We start from the raw sequence: 19,492 nt of genomic DNA on the forward strand, positions 1-19,492 counted from the left end.
ACAGGAGTTCATGAGTACAAATCAACACAGACCTTCTTTTTCATTTACTTACTAATAAGCTTCCTGTGGAGCCAATGGAAATTTGTATTAATTTTGGTTTTGAGATAGTGCAATTGTGAGATATAGAATCTGTATTAAGTGTTCATACAGAAAAAGTTGTCAACATACGCTGTATAGATTGGCGTTAATAATAACATAGTAAAACCAATGGATTACATTTTTAACTTACCTATTAGCGATCCAATGTTCACTGCCCTTTTTCACATCACATTCTAGTGGCTTACTGGGTTAATGCGCCTATTTTGTAAACAGGAGTTCATGAGTACAAATCAACACAGACCTTCTTTTTCATTTACTTACTAATAAGCTTCCTGTGGAGCCAATGGAAATTTGTATTAATTTTGGGTTTGAGATAGTGCAATTGTGAGACATAGAATCTGTATTAAGTGTTCATAAAGAACAAGATGTCATCATACGCTGTATTGATTGTTTTTAACAATAACATAGTGAAACCAATGGATTACTTTTTTAACTTGCCTATTAGCGATTCAATGTTCACTGCCCTTCTTGACATCACATTGCACATGTGATGGTCCAGTGACTTACAGGGTTAGTGCACAGGTATTGTAAGCAGGAGTTCATGAGCTCATTTCCAAGAAGAACCTTTTTTTCATTTACTTACTAATAAGATTCCTGTAGAGCCAATGGAAATTTGCATTCATTTTGGGCTTGAGATACTGCAATTGTGAGATATAGAATCTGTATTAAGCGTTCATACAGAAAAAGTTGTCAACATACGCTGTATAGATTGGCGTTAATAATAAAATAGTAAAACCAATGGATTACATTTTTAACTTACCTATTAGCGATCCAATGTTCACTGCCCTTTTTCACATCACATTCTACATGTGATATTCTAGTGGCTTACTGGGTTAATGCGCCTATTTTGTAAACAGGAGTTCATGAGTACAAATCAACACAGACCTTCTTTTTCATTTACTTACTAATAAGCTTCCTGTGGAGCCAATGGAAATTTGTATTAATTTTGGGTTTGAGATAGTGCAATTGTGAGACATAGAATCTGTATTACGTGTTCATAAAGAACAAGATGTCATCATACGCTGTATTGATTGTTTTTAACAATAACATAGTGAAACCAATGGATTACTTTTTTAACTTGCCTATTAGCGATTCAATGTTCACTGCCCTTCTTGACATCACATTGCACATGTGATGGTTCCGTGGCTTACAGGGTTAATGCACAGGTATTGTAAGCAAGAGTTCATGAGCTCATTTCCAGGAAGAGCCTTTTTTTAATTTACTTACTAATAAGATTCCTGTAGAGCCAAAGGAAATTTGCATTCATTTTGGGCTTGAGATAGTGCAATTGTGAGATATAGAATCTGTATTAAGTGTTCATACAGAAAAAGTTGTCAACATACGCTGTATAGATTGGCGTTAATAATAACATAGTAAAACCAATGGATTACATTTTTAACTTACCTATTAGCGATCCAATGTTCACTGCCCTTTTTCACATCACATTCTACATGTGATATTCTAGTGGCTTACTGGGTTAATGCGCCTATTTTGTAAACAGGAGTTCATGAGTACAAATCAACACAGACCTTCTTTTTCATTTACTTACTAATAAGCTTCCTGTGGAGCCAATGGAAATTTGTATTAATTTTGGTTTTGAGATAGTGCAATTGTGAGACATAGAATCTGTATTAAGTGTTCATAAAGAACAAGATGTCATCATACGCTGTATTGATTGTTTTTAACAATAAGATAGTGAAACCAATGGATTACTTTTTTAACTTGCCTATTAGCGATTCAATGTTCACTGCCCTTCTTGACATCACATTGCACATGTGATGGTCCAGTGACTTACAGGGTTAGTGCACAGGTATTGTAAGCAGGAGTTCATGAGCTCATTTCCAAGAAGAACCTTTTTTTCATTTACTTACTAATAAGATTCCTGTAGAGCCAATGGAAATTTGCATTCATTTTGGGCTTGAGATACTGCAATTGTGAGATATAGAATCTGTATTAAGCGTTCATACAGAAAAAGTTGTCAACATACGCTGTATAGATTGGCGTTAATAATAAAATAGTAAAACCAATGGATTACATTTTTAACTTACCTATTAGCGATCCAATGTTCACTGCCCTTTTTCACATCACATTCTACATGTGATATTCTAGTGGCTTACTGGGTTAATGCGCCTATTTTGTAAACAGGAGTTCATGAGTACAAATCAACACAGACCTTCTTTTTCATTTACTTACTAATAAGCTTCCTGTGGAGCCAATGGAAATTTGTATTAATTTTGGGTTTGAGATAGTGCAATTGTGAGACATAGAATCTGTATTAAGTGTTCATAAAGAACAAGATGTCATCATACGCTGTATTGATTGTTTTTAACAATAACATAGTGAAACCAATGGATTACTTTTTTAACTTGCCTATTAGCGATTCAATGTTCACTGCCCTTCTTGACATCACATTGCACATGTGATGTTCCAGTGGCTTACAGGGTTAATGCACAGATGTTGTAAGCAAGAGTTCATGAGCTCATTTCCAAGAAGAATTTTTTTTTCATTTACTTACTAATAAGATTCCTGTAGAGCCAATGGAAATTTGCATTCATTTTGGGCTTGAGATAGTGCAATTGTGAGATATAGAATCTGTATTAAGTGTTCATACAGAAAAAGTTGTCAACATACGCTGTATAGATTGGCGTTAATAATAACATAGTAAAACCAATGGATTACATTTTTAACTTACCTATTAGCGATCCAATGTTCACTGCCCTTTTTCACATCACATTCTACATGTGATATTCTAGTGGCTTACTGGGTTAATGCGCCTATTTTGTAAACAGGAGTTCATGAGTACAAATCAACACAGACCTTCTTTTTCATTTACTTACTAATAAGCTTCCGGTGGAGCCAATGGAAATTTGTATTAATTTTGGGTTTGAGATAGTGCAATTGTGAGACATAGAATCTGTATTAAGTGTTCATAAAGAACAAGATGTCATCATACGCTGTATTGATTGTTTTTAACAATAACATAGTGAAACCAATGGATTACTTTTTTAACTTGCCTATTAGCAATTCAATGTTCACTGCCCTTCTTGACATCACATTGCACATGTGATGGTCCAGTGACTTACAGGGTTAATGTACAGGTATTGTAAGCAGGAGTTCATGAGCTCATTTCCAAGAAGAACTTTTTTTTCATTTACTTACTAATAAGATTCCTGTAGAGCCAATGGAAATTTGCATTCATTTTGGGCTTGAGATAGTGCAATTGTGAGATATAGAATCTTTATTAAGTGTTCATACAGAAAAAGTTGTCAACATACACTGTATAGATTGGCGTTAATAATAACATAGTAAAACCAATGGATTACATTTTTAACTTACCTATTAGCGATTCAATGTTCACTGCCCTTTTTGACATCACATTTTACATGTAATATTCTAGTGGCTTACTGGGTTAATGTGCCTATTTAGTAAACAGGAGTTCATGAGTACAAATCCACACAGACCTTCTTTTTCATTTACTTACTAATAAGCTTCCTGTGGAGCCAATGGAAATTTGTATTAATTTTGGGTTTGAGATAGTGCAATTGTGAGACATAGAATCTGTATTACGTGTTCATAAAGAACAAGATGTCATCATACGCTGTATTGATTGTTTTTAACAATAACATAGTGAAACCAATGGATTACTTTTTTAACTTGCCTATTAGCGATTCAATGTTCACTGCCCTTCTTGACATCACATTGCACATGTGATGGTCCAGTGACTTACAGGGTTAATGCACAGGTATTGTAAGCAGGAGTTCATGAGCTCATTTCCAAGAAGAACTTTTTTTTCATTTACTTACTAATAAGATTCCTGTAGAGCCAATGGTAATTTGCATTCATTTTGGGCTTGAGATAGTGCAATTGTGAGATATAGAATCTTTATTAAGTGTTCATACAGAAAAAGTTGTCAACATACACTGTATAGATTGGCGTTAATAATAACATAGTAAAACCAATGGATTACATTTTTAACTTACCTATTAGCGATTCAATGTTCACTGCCCTTTTTGACATCACATTCTACATGTGATATTCCAGTGGCTTACTGGGTTAATGCGCCTATTTTGTAAACAGGAGTTCATGAGTACAAATCCACACAGACCTTCTTTTTCATTTACTTACTAATAAGCTTCCTGTGGAGCCAATGGAAATTTGTATTAATTTTGGGTTTGAGATAGTGCAACTGTGAGACATAGAATCCGTATTAAGTGTTCATAAAGAACAAGATGTCATCATACGCTGTATTGATTGTTTTTAACAATAACATAGTGAAACCAATGGATTACTTTTTTAACTTGCCTATTAGCGATTCAATGTTCACTGCCCTTCTTGACATCACATTGCACATGTGATGGTTCCGTGGCTTACAGGGTTAATGCACAGGTATTGTAAGCAAGAGTTCATGAGCTCATTTCCAGGAAGAGCCTTTTTTTCATTTACTTACTAATAAGATTCCTGTAGAGCCAAAGGAAATTTGCATTCATTTTGGGCTTGAGATAGTGCAATTGTGAGATATAGAATCTGTATTAAGTGTTCATACAGAAAAAGTTGTCAACATACGCTGTATAGATTGGCATTAATAATAACATAGTAAAACCAATTGATTACATTTTTAACTTACCTATTAGCGATGCAATGTTCACTGCCCTTTTTGACATCACATTTTACATGTAATATTCTAGTGGCTTACTGGGTTAATGCGCCTATTTAGTAAACAGGAGTTCATGAGTACAAATCCACACAGACCTTCTTTTTCATTTACTTACTAATAAGCTTCCTGTGGAGCCAATGGAAATTTGTATTAATTTTGGGTTTGAGATAGTGCAATTGTGAGACATAGAATCTGTATTAAGTGTTCATAAAGAACAAGATGTCATCATACGCTGTATTGATTGTTTTTAACAATAACTTAGTGAAACCAATGGATTACTTTTTTAACTTGCCTATTAGCGATTCAATGTTCACTGCCCTTCTTGACATCACATTGCACATGTGATGGTCCAGTGACTTACAGGGTTAATGCACAGGTATTGTAAGCACGAGTTCATGAGCTCATTTCCAAGAAGAACCTTTTTTTCATTTACTTACTAATAAGATTCCTGTAGAGCCAATGGAAATTTGCATTCATTTTGGGCTTGAGATAGTGCAATTGTGAGATATAGAATCTGTATTAAGTGTTCATACAGAAAAAGTTGTCAACATACGCTGTATAGATTGGCGTTAATAATAACATAGTAAAACCAATGGATTACATTTTTAACTTACCTATTAGCGATTCAATGTTCACTGCCCTTTTTCACATCACATTCTACATGTGATATTCTACTGGCTTACTGGGTTAATGCGCCTATTTTGTAAACAGGAGTTCATGAGTACAAATCCACACAGACCTTCTTTTTCATTTACTTACTAATTAGCTTCCTGTGGAGCCAATGGAAATTTGTATTAATTTTGGGCCTGAGATAGTGCAATTGTGAGACATAGAATCCGTATTACGTGTTCATAAAGAACAAGATGTCATCATACGCTGTATTGATTGTTTTTAACAATAACATAGTGAAACCAATGGATTACTTTTTTAACTTGCCTATTAGCGATTCAATGTTCACTGCCCTTCTTGACATCACATTTTACATGGAATATTGTAGTGGCTTACTGGGTTAATGCGCCTATTTAGTAAACAGGAGTTCATGAGTACAAATACACACAGACCTTCTTTTTCATTTACTTACTAATTAGCTTCCTGTGGAGCCAATGGAAATTTGTATTAATTTTGGGCCTGAGATAGTGCAATTGTGAGACATAGAATCTGTATTAAGTGTTCATAAAGAACAAGATGTCATCATCCGCTGTATTGATTTTTTTTAACAATAACATAGTGAAACCAATGGATTACTTTTTTAACTTGCCTATTAGCGATTCAATGTTCACTGCCCTTCTTGACATCACATTGCACATGTGATGGTCCAGTGACTTACAGGGTTAGTGCACAGGTATTGTAAGCAGGAGTTCATGAGCTCATTTCCAAGAAGAACCTTTTTTTCATTTACTTACTAATAAGATTCCTGTAGAGCCAATGGAAATTTGCATTCATTTTGGGCTTGAGATAGTGCAATTGTGAGATATAGAATCTGTATTAAGCGTTCATACAGAAAAAGTTGTCAACATACGCTGTATAGATTGGCGTTAATAATAACATAGTAAAACCAATGGATTACATTTTTAACTTACCTATTAGCGATCCAATGTTCACTGCCCTTTTTCACATCACATTCTACATGTGATATTCTAGTGGCTTACTGGGTTAATGCGCCTATTTTGTAAACAGGAGTTCATGAGTACAAATCAACACAGACCTTCTTTTTCATTTACTTACTAATAAGCTTCCTGTGGAGCCAATGGAAATTTGTATTAATTTTGGGTTTGAGATAGTGCAATTGTGAGACATAGAATCTGTATTAAGTGTTCATAAAGAACAAGATGTCATCATACGCTGTATTGATTGTTTTTAACAATAACATAGTGAAACCAATGGATTACTTTTTTAACTTGCCTATTAGCGATTCAATGTTCACTGCCCTTCTTGACATCACATTGCACATGTGATGGTCCAGTGACTTACAGGGTTAATGCACAGGTATTGTAAGCAGGAGTTCATGAGCTCATTTCCAAGAAGAACTTTTTTTTCATTTACTTACTAATAAGATTTCTGTAGAGCCAATGGAAATTTGCATTCATTTTGGGCTTGAGATAGTGCAATTGTGAGATATAGAATCTTTATTAAGTGTTCATACAGAAAAAGTTGTCAACATACGCTGTATAGATTGGCGTTAATAATAACATAGTAAAACCAATGGATTACATTTTTAACTTACCTATTAGCGATTCAATGTTCACTGCCCTTTTTGACATCACATTCTACATGTGATATTCCAGTGGCTTACTCGGTTAATGCGCCTATTTTGTAAACAGGAGTTCATGAGTACAAATCCACACAGACCTTCTTTTTCATTTACTTACTAATAAGCTTCCTGTGGAGCCAATGGAAATTTGTATTAATTTTGGGTTTGAGATAGTGCAATTGTGAGACATAGAATCCGTATTAAGTGTTCATAAAGAACAAGATGTCATCATACGCTGTATTGATTGTTTTTAACAATAACATAGTGAAACCAATGGATTACTTTTTTAACTTGCCTATTAGCGATTCAATGTTCACTGCCCTTCTTGACATCACATTTTACATGTAATATTGTAGTGGCTTACTGGGTTAATGCGCCTATTTAGTAAACAGGAGTTCATGAGTACAAATCCACACAGACCTTCTTTTTCATTTACTTACTAATAAGCTTCCTGTGGAGCCAATGGAAATTTGTATTAATTTTGGGCTTGAGATAGTGCAATTGTGAGACATAGAATCTGTATTAAGTGTTCATAAAGAACAAGATGTCATCATCCGCTGTATTGATTTTTTTTAACAATAACATAGTGAAACCAATGGATTACTTTTTTAACTTGCCTATTAGCGATTCAATGTTCACTGCCCTTCTTGACATCACATTGCACATGTGATGTTCCAGTGACTTACAGGGTTAATGCACAGGTGTTGTAAGCAAGAGTTCATGAGCTCATTTCCAAGAAGAACTTTTTTTTCATTTACTTACTAATAAGATTCCTGTAGAGCCAATGGAAATTTGCATTCATTTTGGGCTTGAGATAGTGCAATTGTGAGATATAGAATCTGTATTAAGTGTTCATACAGAAAAAGTTGTCAACATACGCTGTATAGATTGGCGTTAATAATAACATAGTAAACCATTGGATTACATTTTTAACTTACCTATTAGCGATTCAATGTTCACTGCCCTTTTTGACATCACATTTTACATGTAATATTCTAGTGGCTTACTGGTTAATGTGCCTATTTAGTAAACAGGAGTTCATGAGTACAAATCCACACAGACCTTCTTTTTCATTTACTTACTAATAAGCTTCCTGTGGAGCCAATGGAAATTTGTATTAATTTTGGGCCTGAGATAGTGCAATTGTGAGACATAGAATCCGTATTACGTGTTCATAAAGAACAAGATGTCATCATACGCTGTATTGATTGTTTTTAACAATAACATAGTGAAACCAATGGATTACTTTTTTAACTTGCCTATTAGCGATTCAATGTTCACTGCCCTTCTTGACATCACATTGCACATGTGATGTTCCAGTGGCTTACAGGGTTAATGCACAGATGTTAAAAGCAAGAGTTCATGAGCTCATTTCCAAGAAGAATTTTTTTTTCATTTACTTACTAATAAGATTCCTGTAGAGCCAATGGAAATTTGCATTCATTTTGGGCTTGAGATAGTGCAATTGTGAGATATAGAATCTGTATTAAGTGTTCATACAGAAAAAGTTGTCAACATACGCTGTATAGATTGGCGTTAATAATAACATAGTAAACCATTGGATTACATTTTTAACTTACCTATTAGCGATTCAATGTTCACTGCCCTTTTTGACATCACATTTTACATGTAATATTCTAGTGGCTTACTGGGTTAATGTGCCTATTTAGTAAACAGGAGTTCATGAGTACAAATCCACACAGACCTTCCTTTTTCATTTACTTACTAATTAGCTTCCTGTGGAGCCAATGGAAATTTGTATTAATTTTGGGCTTGAGATAGTGCAATTGTGAGACATAGAATCCGTATTACGTGTTCATAAAGAACAAGATGTCATCATACGCTGTATTGATTGTTTTTAACAATAACATAGTGAAACCAATGGATTACTTTTTTAACTTGCCTATTAGCGATTCAATGTTCACTGCCCTTCTTGACATCACATTGCACATGTGATGGTTCCGTGGCTTACAGGGTTAATGCACAGATATTGTAAGCAAGAGTTCATGAGCTCATTTCCAGGAAGAGCCTTTTTTTCATTTACTTACTAATAAGATTCCTGTAGAGCCAAAGGAAATTTGCATTCATTTTGGGCTTGAGATAGTGCAATTGTGAGATATAGAATCTGTATTAAGTGTTCATACAGAAAAAGTTGTCAACATACGCTGTATAGATTGGCATTAATAATAACATAGTAAAACCAATTGATTACATTTTTAACTTACCTATTAGCGATGCAATGTTCACTGCCCTTTTTGACATCACATTTTACATATAATATTGTAGTGGCTTACTGGGTTAATGCGCCTATTTAGTAAACAGGAGTTCATGAGTACAAATCCACACAGACCTTCTTTTTCATTTACTTACTAATAAGCTTCCTGTGGAGCCAATGGAAATTTGTATTAATTTTGGGCTTGAGATAGTGCAATTGTGAGATATAGAATCTGTATTAAGTGTTCATACAGAAAAAGTTGTCAACATACGCTGTATAGATTGGCGTTAATAATAACATAGTAAACCATTGGATTACATTTTTAACTTACCTATTAGCGATTCAATGTTCACTGCCCTTTTTGACATCACATTTTACATGTAATATTCTAGTGGCTTACTGGGTTAATGTGCCTAAATAGTAAACAGGAGTTCATTAGTACAAATCCACACAGACCTTCTTTTTCATTTACTTACTAATAAGCTTCCTGTGGACCCAATGGAAATTTGTATTAATTTTGGGTTTGAGATAGTGCAATTGTGAGACATAGAATCTGTATTAAGTGTTCATAAAGAACAAGATGTCATCATACGCTGTATTGATTGTTTTTAACAATAACATAGTGAAACCAATGGATTACTTTTTTAACTTGCCTATTAGCGATTCAATGTTCACTGCCCTTCTTGACATCACATTGCACATGTGATGGTTCCGTGGCTTACAGGGTTAATGCACAGGTATTGTAAGCAAGAGTTCATGAGCTCATTTCCAGGAAGAGCCTTTTTTTCATTTACTTACTAATAAGATTCCTGTAGAGCCAAAGGAAATTTGCATTCATTTTGGGCTTGAGATAGTGCAATTGTGAGATATAGAATCTGTATTAAGTGTTCATACAGAAAAAGTTGTCAACATACGCTGTATAGATTGGCGTTAATAATAACATAGTAAACCATTGGATTACATTTTTAACTTACCTATTAGCGATTCAATGTTCACTGCCCTTTTTGACATCACATTTTACATGTAATGTTCTAGTGGCTTACTGGGTTAATGTGCCTATTTAGTAAACAGGAGTTCATGAGTACATATCCACACAGACCTTCTTTTTCATTTACTTACTAATAAGCTTCCTGTGGAGCCAATGGAAATTTGTATTAATTTTGGGTTTGAGATAGTGCAATTGTGAGACATAGAATCTGTTTTACGTGTTCATAAAGAACAAGATGTCATCATACGCTGTATTGATTGTTTTTAACAATAACATAGTGAAACCAATGGATTACTTTTTTAACTTGCCTATTAGCGATTGAATGTTCACTGCCCTTCTTGACATCACATTGCACATGTGATGGTTCCGTGGCTTACAGGGTTAATGCACAGGTATTGTAAGCAAGAGTTCATGAGCTCATTTCCAGGAAGAGCCTTTTTTTCATTTACTTACTAATAAGATTCCTGTAGAGCCAAAGGAAATTTGCATTCATTTTGGGCTTGAGATAGTGCAATTGTGAGATATAGAATCTGTATTAAGTGTTCATACAGAAAAAGTTGTCAACATACGCTGTATAGATTGGCATTAATAATAAAATAGTAAAACCAATTGATTACATTTTTAACTTACCTATTAGCGATGCAATGTTCACTGCCCTTTTTGACATCACATTTTACATGTAATATTCTAGTGGCTTACTGGGTTAATGCGCCTATTTAGTAAACAGGAGTTCATGAGTACAAATCCACACAGACCTTCTTTTTCATTTACTTACTAATAAGCTTCCTGTGGAGCCAATGGAAATTTGTATTAATTTTGGGCTTGAGATAGTGCAATTGTAAGACATAGAATCTGTATTAAGTGTTCATAAAGAACAAGATGTCATCATCCGCTGTATTGATTTTTTTTAACAATAACATAGTGAAACCAATGGATTACTTTTTTAACTTGCCTATTAGCGATTCAATGTTCACTGCCCTTCTTGACATCACATTGCACATGTGATGGTCCAGTGACTTACAGGGTTAGTGCACAGGTATTGTAAGCAGGAGTTCATGAGCTCATTTCCAAGAAGAACCTTTTTTTCATTTACTTACTAATAAGATTCCTGTAGAGCCAATGGAAATTTGCATTCATTTTGGGCTTGAGATACTGCAATTGTGAGATATAGAATCTGTATTAAGCGTTCATACAGAAAAAGTTGTCAACATACGCTGTATAGATTGGCGTTAATAATTACATAGTAAAACCAATGGATTACATTTTTAACTTACCTATTAGCGATTCAATGTTCACTGCCCTTTTTGACATCACATTCTACATGTGATATTCCAGTGGCTTACTGGGTTAATGCGCCTATTTTGTAAACAGGAGTTCATGAGTACAAATCCACACAGACCTTCTTTTTCATTTACTTACTAATAAGCTTCCTGTGGAGCCAATGGAAATTTGTATTAATTTTGGGTTTGAGATAGTGCAATTGTGAGACATAGAATCCGTATTAAGTGTTCATAAAGAACAAGATGTCATCATACGCTGTATTGATTGTTTTTAACAATAACATAGTGAAACCAATGGATTACTTTTTTAACTTGCCTATTAGCGATTCAATGTTCACTGCCCTTCTTGACATCACATTGCACATGTGATGGTTCCGTGGCTTACAGGGTTAATGCACAGGTATTGTAAGCAAGAGTTCATGAGCTCATTTCCAGGAAGAGCCTTTTTTTCATTTACTTACTAATAAGATTCCTGTAGAGCCAAAGGAAATTTGCATTCATTTTGGGCTTGAGATAGTGCAATTGTGAGATATAGAATCTGTATTAAGTGTTCATACAGAAAAAGTTGTCAACATACGCTGTATAGATTGGCATTAATAATAACATAGTAAAACCAATTGATTACATTTTTAACTTACCTATTAGCGATGCAATGTTCACTGCCCTTTTTGACATCACATTTTACATGTAATATTGTAGTGGCTTACTGGGTTAATGCGCCTATTTAGTAAACAGGAGTTCATGAGTACAAATCCACACAGACATTCTTTTTCATTTACTTACTAATAAGCTTCCTGTGGAGCCAATGGAAATTTGTATTAATTTTGGGCTTGAGATAGTGCAATTGTGAGATATAGAATCTGTATTAAGTGTTCATACAGAAAAAGTTGTCAACATACGCTGTATAGATTGGCGTTAATAATAACATAGTAAACCATTGGATTACATTTTTAACTTACCTATTAGCGATTCAATGTTCACTGCCCTTTTTGACATCACATTTTACATGTAATGTTCTAGTGGCTTACTGGCTTAATGTGCCTATTTAGTAAACAGGAGTTCATGAGTACAAATCCACACAGACCTTCTTTTTCATTTACTTACTAATAAGCTTCCTGTGGAGCCAATGGAAATTTTTATTAATTTTGGGTTTGAGATAGTGCAATTGTGAGACATAGAATCTGTTTTACGTGTTCATAAAGAACAAGATGTCATCATACGCTGTATTGATTGTTTTTAACAATAACATAGTGAAACCAATGGATTACTTTTTTAACTTGCCTATTAGCGATTGAATGTTCACTGCCCTTCTTGACATCACATTGCACATGTGATGGTTCCGTGGCTTACAGGGTTAATGCACAGGTATTGTAAGCAAGAGTTCATGAGCTCATTTCCAGGAAGAGCCTTTTTTTCATTTACTTACTAATAAGATTCCTGTAGAGCCAAAGGAAATTTGCATTCATTTTGGGCTTGAGATAGTGCAATTGTGAGATATAGAATCTGTATTAAGTGTTCATACAGAAAAAGTTGTCAACATACGCTGTATAGATTGGCATTAATAATAAAATAGTAAAACCAATTGATTACATTTTTAACTTACCTATTAGCGATGCAATGTTCACTGCCCTTTTTGACATCACATTTTACATGTAATATTCTAGTGGCTTACTGGGTTAATGCGCCTATTTAGTAAACAGTAGTTCATGAGTACAAATCCACACAGACCTTCTTTTTCATTTACTTACTAATAAGCTTCCTGTGGAGCCAATGGAAATTTGTATTAATTTTGGGCTTGAGATAGTGCAATTGTAAGACATAGAATCTGTATTAAGTGTTCATAAAGAACAAGATGTCATCATCCGCTGTATTGATTTTTTTTAACAATAACATAGTGAAACCAATGGATTACTTTTTTAACTTGCCTATTAGCGATTCAATGTTCACTGCCCTTCTTGACATCACATTGCACATGTGATGGTCCAGTGACTTACAGGGTTAGTGCACAGGTATTGTAAGCAGGAGTTCATGAGCTCATTTCCAAGAAGAATTTTTTTTTCATTTACTTACTAATAAGATTCCTGTAGAGCCAATGGAAATTTGCATTCATTTTGGGCTTGAGATACTGCAATTGTGAGATATAGAATCTGTATTAAGCGTTCATACAGAAAAAGTTGTCAACATACGCTGTATAGATTGGCGTTAATAATAACATAGTAAAACCAATGGATTACATTTTTAACTTACCTATTAGCGATTCAATGTTCACTGCCCTTTTTGACATCACATTCTACATGTGATATTCCAGTGGCTTACTGGGTTAATGCGCCTATTTTGTAAACAGGAGTTCATGAGTACAAATCCACACAGACCTTCTTTTTCATTTACTTACTAATAAGCTTCCTGTGGAGCCAATGGAAATTTGTATTAATTTTGGGTTTGAGATAGTGCAATTGTGAGACATAGAATCCGTATTAAGTGTTCATAAACAACAAGATGTCATCATACGCTGTATTGATTGTTTTTAACAATAACATAGTGAAACCAATGGATTACTTTTTTAACTTGCCTATTAGCGATTCAATGTTCACTGCCCTTCTTGACATCACATTGCACATGTGATGTTCCAGTGGCTTACAGGGTTAATGCACAGATGTTGTAAGCAAGAGTTCATGAGCTCATTTCCAAGAAGAATTTTTTTTTCATTTACTTACTAATAAGATTCCTGTAGAGCCAATGGAAATTTGCATTCATTTTGGGCTTGAGATAGTGCAATTGTGAGATATAGAATCTGTATTAAGTGTTCATACAGAAAAAGTTGTCAACATACGCTGTATAGATTGGCGTTAATAATAACATAGTAAACCATTGGAATACATTTTTAACTTACCTATTAGCGATTCAATGTTCACTGCCCTTTTTGACATCACATTTTACATGTAATATTCTAGTGGCTTACTGGGTTAATGTGCCTATTTAGTAAACAGGAGTTCATGAGTACAAATCCACACAGACCTTCTTTTTCATTTACTTACTAATAAGCTTCCTGTGGAGCCAATGGAAATTTGTATTAATTTTGGGTTTGAGATAGTGCAATTGTGAGACATATAATCTGTATTAAGTGTTCATAAAGAACAAGATGTCATCATACGCTGTATTGATTGTTTTTAACAATAACATAGTGAAACCAATGGATTACTTTTTTAACTTGCCTATTAGCGATTCAATGTTCACTGCCCTTCTTGACATCACATTGCACATGTGATGGTCCAGTGACTTACAGGGTTAATGCACAGGTATTGTAAGCAGGAGTTCATGAGCTCATTTCCAAGAAGAACCTTTTTTTCATTTACTTACTAATAAGATTCCTGTAGAGCCAATGGAAATTTGCATTCATTTTGGGCTTGAGATAGTGCAATTGTGAGATATAGAATCTGTATTAAGTGTTCATACAGAAAAAGTTGTCAACATACGCTGTATAGATTGGCGTTAATAATAACATAGTAAAACCAATGGATTACATTTTTAACTTACCTATTAGCGATTCAATGTTCACTGCCCTTTTTCACATCACATTCTACATGTGATATTCTACTGGCTTACTGGGTTAATGCGCCTATTTTGTAAACAGGAGTTCATGAGTACAAATCCACACAGACCTTCTTTTTCGTTTACTTACTAATTAGCTTCCTGTGGAGCCAATGGAAATTTGTATTAATTTTGGGCTTGAGATAGTGCAATTGTGAGACATAGAATCCGTATTACGTGTTCATAAAGAACAAGATGTCATCATACGCTGTATTGATTGTTTTTAACAATAACATAGTGAAACCAATGGATTTCTTATTTAACTTGCCTATTAGCGATTCAATGTTCACTGCCCTTCTTGACATCACATTGCACATGTGATGGCTCCGTGGCTTACAGGGTTAATGCACAGGTATTGTAAGCAAGAGTTCATGAGCTCATTTCCAGGAAGAGCCTTTTTTTCATTTACTTACTAATAAGATTCCTGTAGAGCCAAAGGAAATTTGCATTCATTTTGGGCTTGAGATAGTGCAATTGTGAGATATAGAATCTGTATTAAGTGTTCATACAGAAAAAGTTGTCAACATACGCTGTATAGATTGGCATTAATAATAACATAGTAAAACCAATTGATTACATTTTTAACTTACCTATTAGCGATGCAATGTTCACTGCCCTTTTTGACATCACATTTTACATGTAATATTGTAGTGGCTTACTGGGTTAATGCGCCTATTTAGTAAACAGGAGTTCATGAGTACAAATCCACACAGACCTTCTTTTTCATTTACTTACTAATAAGCTTCCTGTGGAGCCAATGGAAATTTGTATTAATTTTGGGCTTGAGATAGTGCAATTGTGAGACATAGAATCTGTATTAAGTGTTCATAAAGAACAAGATGTCATCATACGCTGTATTGATTGTTTTTAACAATAACATAGTGAAACCAATGGATTACTTTTTTAACTTGCCTATTAGCGATTCAATGTTCACTGCCCTTCTTGACATCACATTGCACATGTGATGGTCCAGTGACTTACAGGGTTAATGCACAGGTATTGTAAGCAGGAGTTCATGAGCTCATTTACAAGAAGAATTTTTTTTTCATTTACTTACTAATAAGATTCCTGTAGAGCCAATGGAAATTTGCATTCATTTTGGGCTTGAGATAGTGCAATTGTGAGATATAGAATCTGTATTAAGTGTTCATACAGAAAAAGTTGTCAACATACGCTGTATAGATTGGCGTTAATAATAACATAGTAAACCATTGGATTACATTTTTAACTTACCTATTAGCGATTCAATGTTCACTGCCCTTTTTGACATCACATTTTACATGTAATGTTCTAGTGGCTTACTGGGTTAATGTGCCTATTTAGTAAACAGGAGTTCATGAGTACAAATCCACACAGACCTTCTTTTTCATTTACTTACTAATAAGCTTCCTGTGGAGCCAATGGAAATTTGTATTAATTTTGGGTTTGAGATAGTGCAATTGTGAGACATAGAATCTGTTTTACGTGTTCATAAAGAACAAGATGTCATCATACGCTGTATTGATTGTTTTTAACAATAACATAGTGAAACCAATGGATTACTTTTTTAACTTGCCTATTAGCGATTGAATGTTCACTGCCCTTCTTGACATCACATTGCACATGTGATGGTTCCGTGGCTTACAGGGTTAATGCACAGGTATTGTAAGCAAGAGTTCATGAGCTCATTTCCAGGAAGAGCCTTTTTTTCATTTACTTACTAATAAGATTCCTGTAGAGCCAAAGGAAATTTGCATTCATTTTGGGCTTGAGATAGTGCAATTGTGAGATATAGAATCTGTATTAAGTGTTCATACAGAAAAAGTTGTCAACATACGCTGTATAGATTGGCATTAATAATAAAATAGTAAAACCAATTGATTACATTTTTAACTTACCTATTAGCGATGCAATGTTCACTGCCCTTTTTGACATCACATTTTACATGTAATATTCTAGTGGCTTACTGGGTTAATGCGCCTATTTAGTAAACAGGAGTTCATGAGTACAAATCCACACAGACCTTCTTTTTCATTTACTTACTAATAAGCTTCCTGTGGAGCCAATGGAAATTTGTATTAATTTTGGGCTTGAGATAGTGCAATTGTAAGACATAGAATCTGTATTAAGTGTTCATAAAGAACAAGATGTCATCATCCGCTGTATTGATTTTTTTTAACAATAACATAGTGAAACCAATGGATTACTTTTTTAACTTGCCTATTAGCGATTCAATGTTCACTGCCCTTCTTGACATCACATTGCACATGTGATGGTCCAGTGACTTACAGGGTTAGTGCACAGGTATTGTAAGCAGGAGTTCATGAGCTCATTTCCAAGAAGAACCTTTTTTTCATTTACTTACTAATAAGATTCCTGTAGAGCCAATGGAAATTTGCATTCATTTTGGGCTTGAGATACTGCAATTGTGAGATATAGAATCTGTATTAAGCGTTCATACAGAAAAAGTTGTCAACATACGCTGTATAGATTGGCGTTAATAATTACATAGTAAAACCAATGGATTACATTTTTAACTTACCTATTAGCGATTCAATGTTCACTGCCCTTTTTGACATCACATTCTACATGTGATATTCCAGTGGCTTACTGGGTTAATGCGCCTATTTTGTAAACAGGAGTTCATGAGTACAAATCCACACAGACCTTCTTTTTCATTTACTTACTAATAAGCTTCCTGTGGAGCCAATGGAAATTTGTATTAATTTTGGGTTTGAGATAGTGCAATTGTGAGACATAGAATCCGTATTAAGTGTTCATAAAGAACAAGATGTCATCATACGCTGTATTGATTGTTTTTAACAATAACATAGTGAAACCAATGGATTACTTTTTTAACTTGCCTATTAGCGATTCAATGTTCACTGCCCTTCTTGACATCACATAGCACATGTGATGTTCCAGTGGCTTACAGGGTTAATGCACAGATGTTGTAAGCAAGAGTTCATGAGCTCATTTCCAAGAAGAATTTTTTTTTCATTTACTTACTAATAAGATTCCTGTAGAGCCAATGGAAATTTGCATTCATTTTGGGCTTGAGATAGTGCAATTGTGAGATATAGAATCTGTATTAAGTGTTCATACAGAAAAAGTTGTCAACATACGCTGTATAGATTGGCGTTAATAATAACATAGTAAAACCAATGGATTACATTTTTAACTTACCTATTAGCGATTCAATGTTCACTGCCCTTTTTCACATCACATTCTACATGTGATATTCTACTGGCTTACTGGGTTAATGTGCCTATTTTGTAAACAGGAGTTCATGATTACAAATCCACACAGACCTTCTTTTTCATTTACTTACTAATTAGCTTCCTGTGGAGCCAATGGAAATTTGTATTAATTTTGGGCTTGAGATAGTGCAATTGTGAGACATAGAATCCGTATTACGTGTTCATAAAGAACAAGATGTCATCATACGCTGTATTGATTGTTTTTAACAATAACATAGTGAAACCAATGGATTACTTTTTTAACTTGCCTATTAGCGATTCAATGTTCACTGCCCTTCTTGACATCACATTTTACATGTAATATTGTAGTGGCTTACTGGGTTAATGCGCCTATTTAGTAAACAGGAGTTCATGAATACAAATCCACACAGACCTTCTTTTTCATTTACTGACTAATAAGCTTCCTGTGGAGCCAATGGAAATTTGTATTAATTTTGGGCTTGAGATAGTGCAATTGTGAGACATAGAATCTGTATTAAGTGTTCATACAGAAAAAGTTGTCAACATACGCTGTATAGATTGGCGTTAATAATAACATAGTAAACCATTGGATTACATTTTTAACTTACCTATTAGCGATTCAATGTTCACTGCCCTTTTTGACATCACATTTTACATGTAATGTTCTAGTGGCTTACTGGGTTAATGTGCCTATTTAGTAAACAGGAGTTCATGAGTACAAATCCACACAGACCTTCTTTTTCATTTACTTACTAATAAGCTTCCTGTGGAGCCAATGGAAATTTGTATTAATTTTGGGTTTGAGATAGTGCAATTGTGAGACATAGAATCTGTTTTACGTGTTCATAAAGAACAAGATGTCATCATACGCTGTATTGATTGTTTTTAACAATAACATAGTGAAACCAATGGATTACTTTTTTAACTTGCCTATTAGCGATTGAATGTTCACTGCCCTTCTTGACATCACATTGCACATGTGATGGTTCCGTGGCTTACAGGGTTAATGCACAGGTATTGTAAGCAAGAGTTCATGAGCTCATTTCCAGGAAGAGCCTTTTTTTCATTTACTTACTAATAAGATTCCTGTAGAGCCAAAGGAAATTTGCATTCATTTTGGGCTTGAGATAGTGCAATTGTGAGATATAGAATCTGTATTAAGTGTTCATACAGAAAAAGTTGTCAACATACGCTGTATAGATTGGCATTAATAATAA

Source organism: Phyllobates terribilis, unplaced genomic scaffold (assembly GCF_046119375.1).
Source record: "Phyllobates terribilis strain yellow unplaced genomic scaffold, ASM4611937v1 Scaffold_9__5_contigs__length_417890890, whole genome shotgun sequence".
Taxonomy (NCBI): Eukaryota; Metazoa; Chordata; class Amphibia; order Anura; family Dendrobatidae; genus Phyllobates; species Phyllobates terribilis.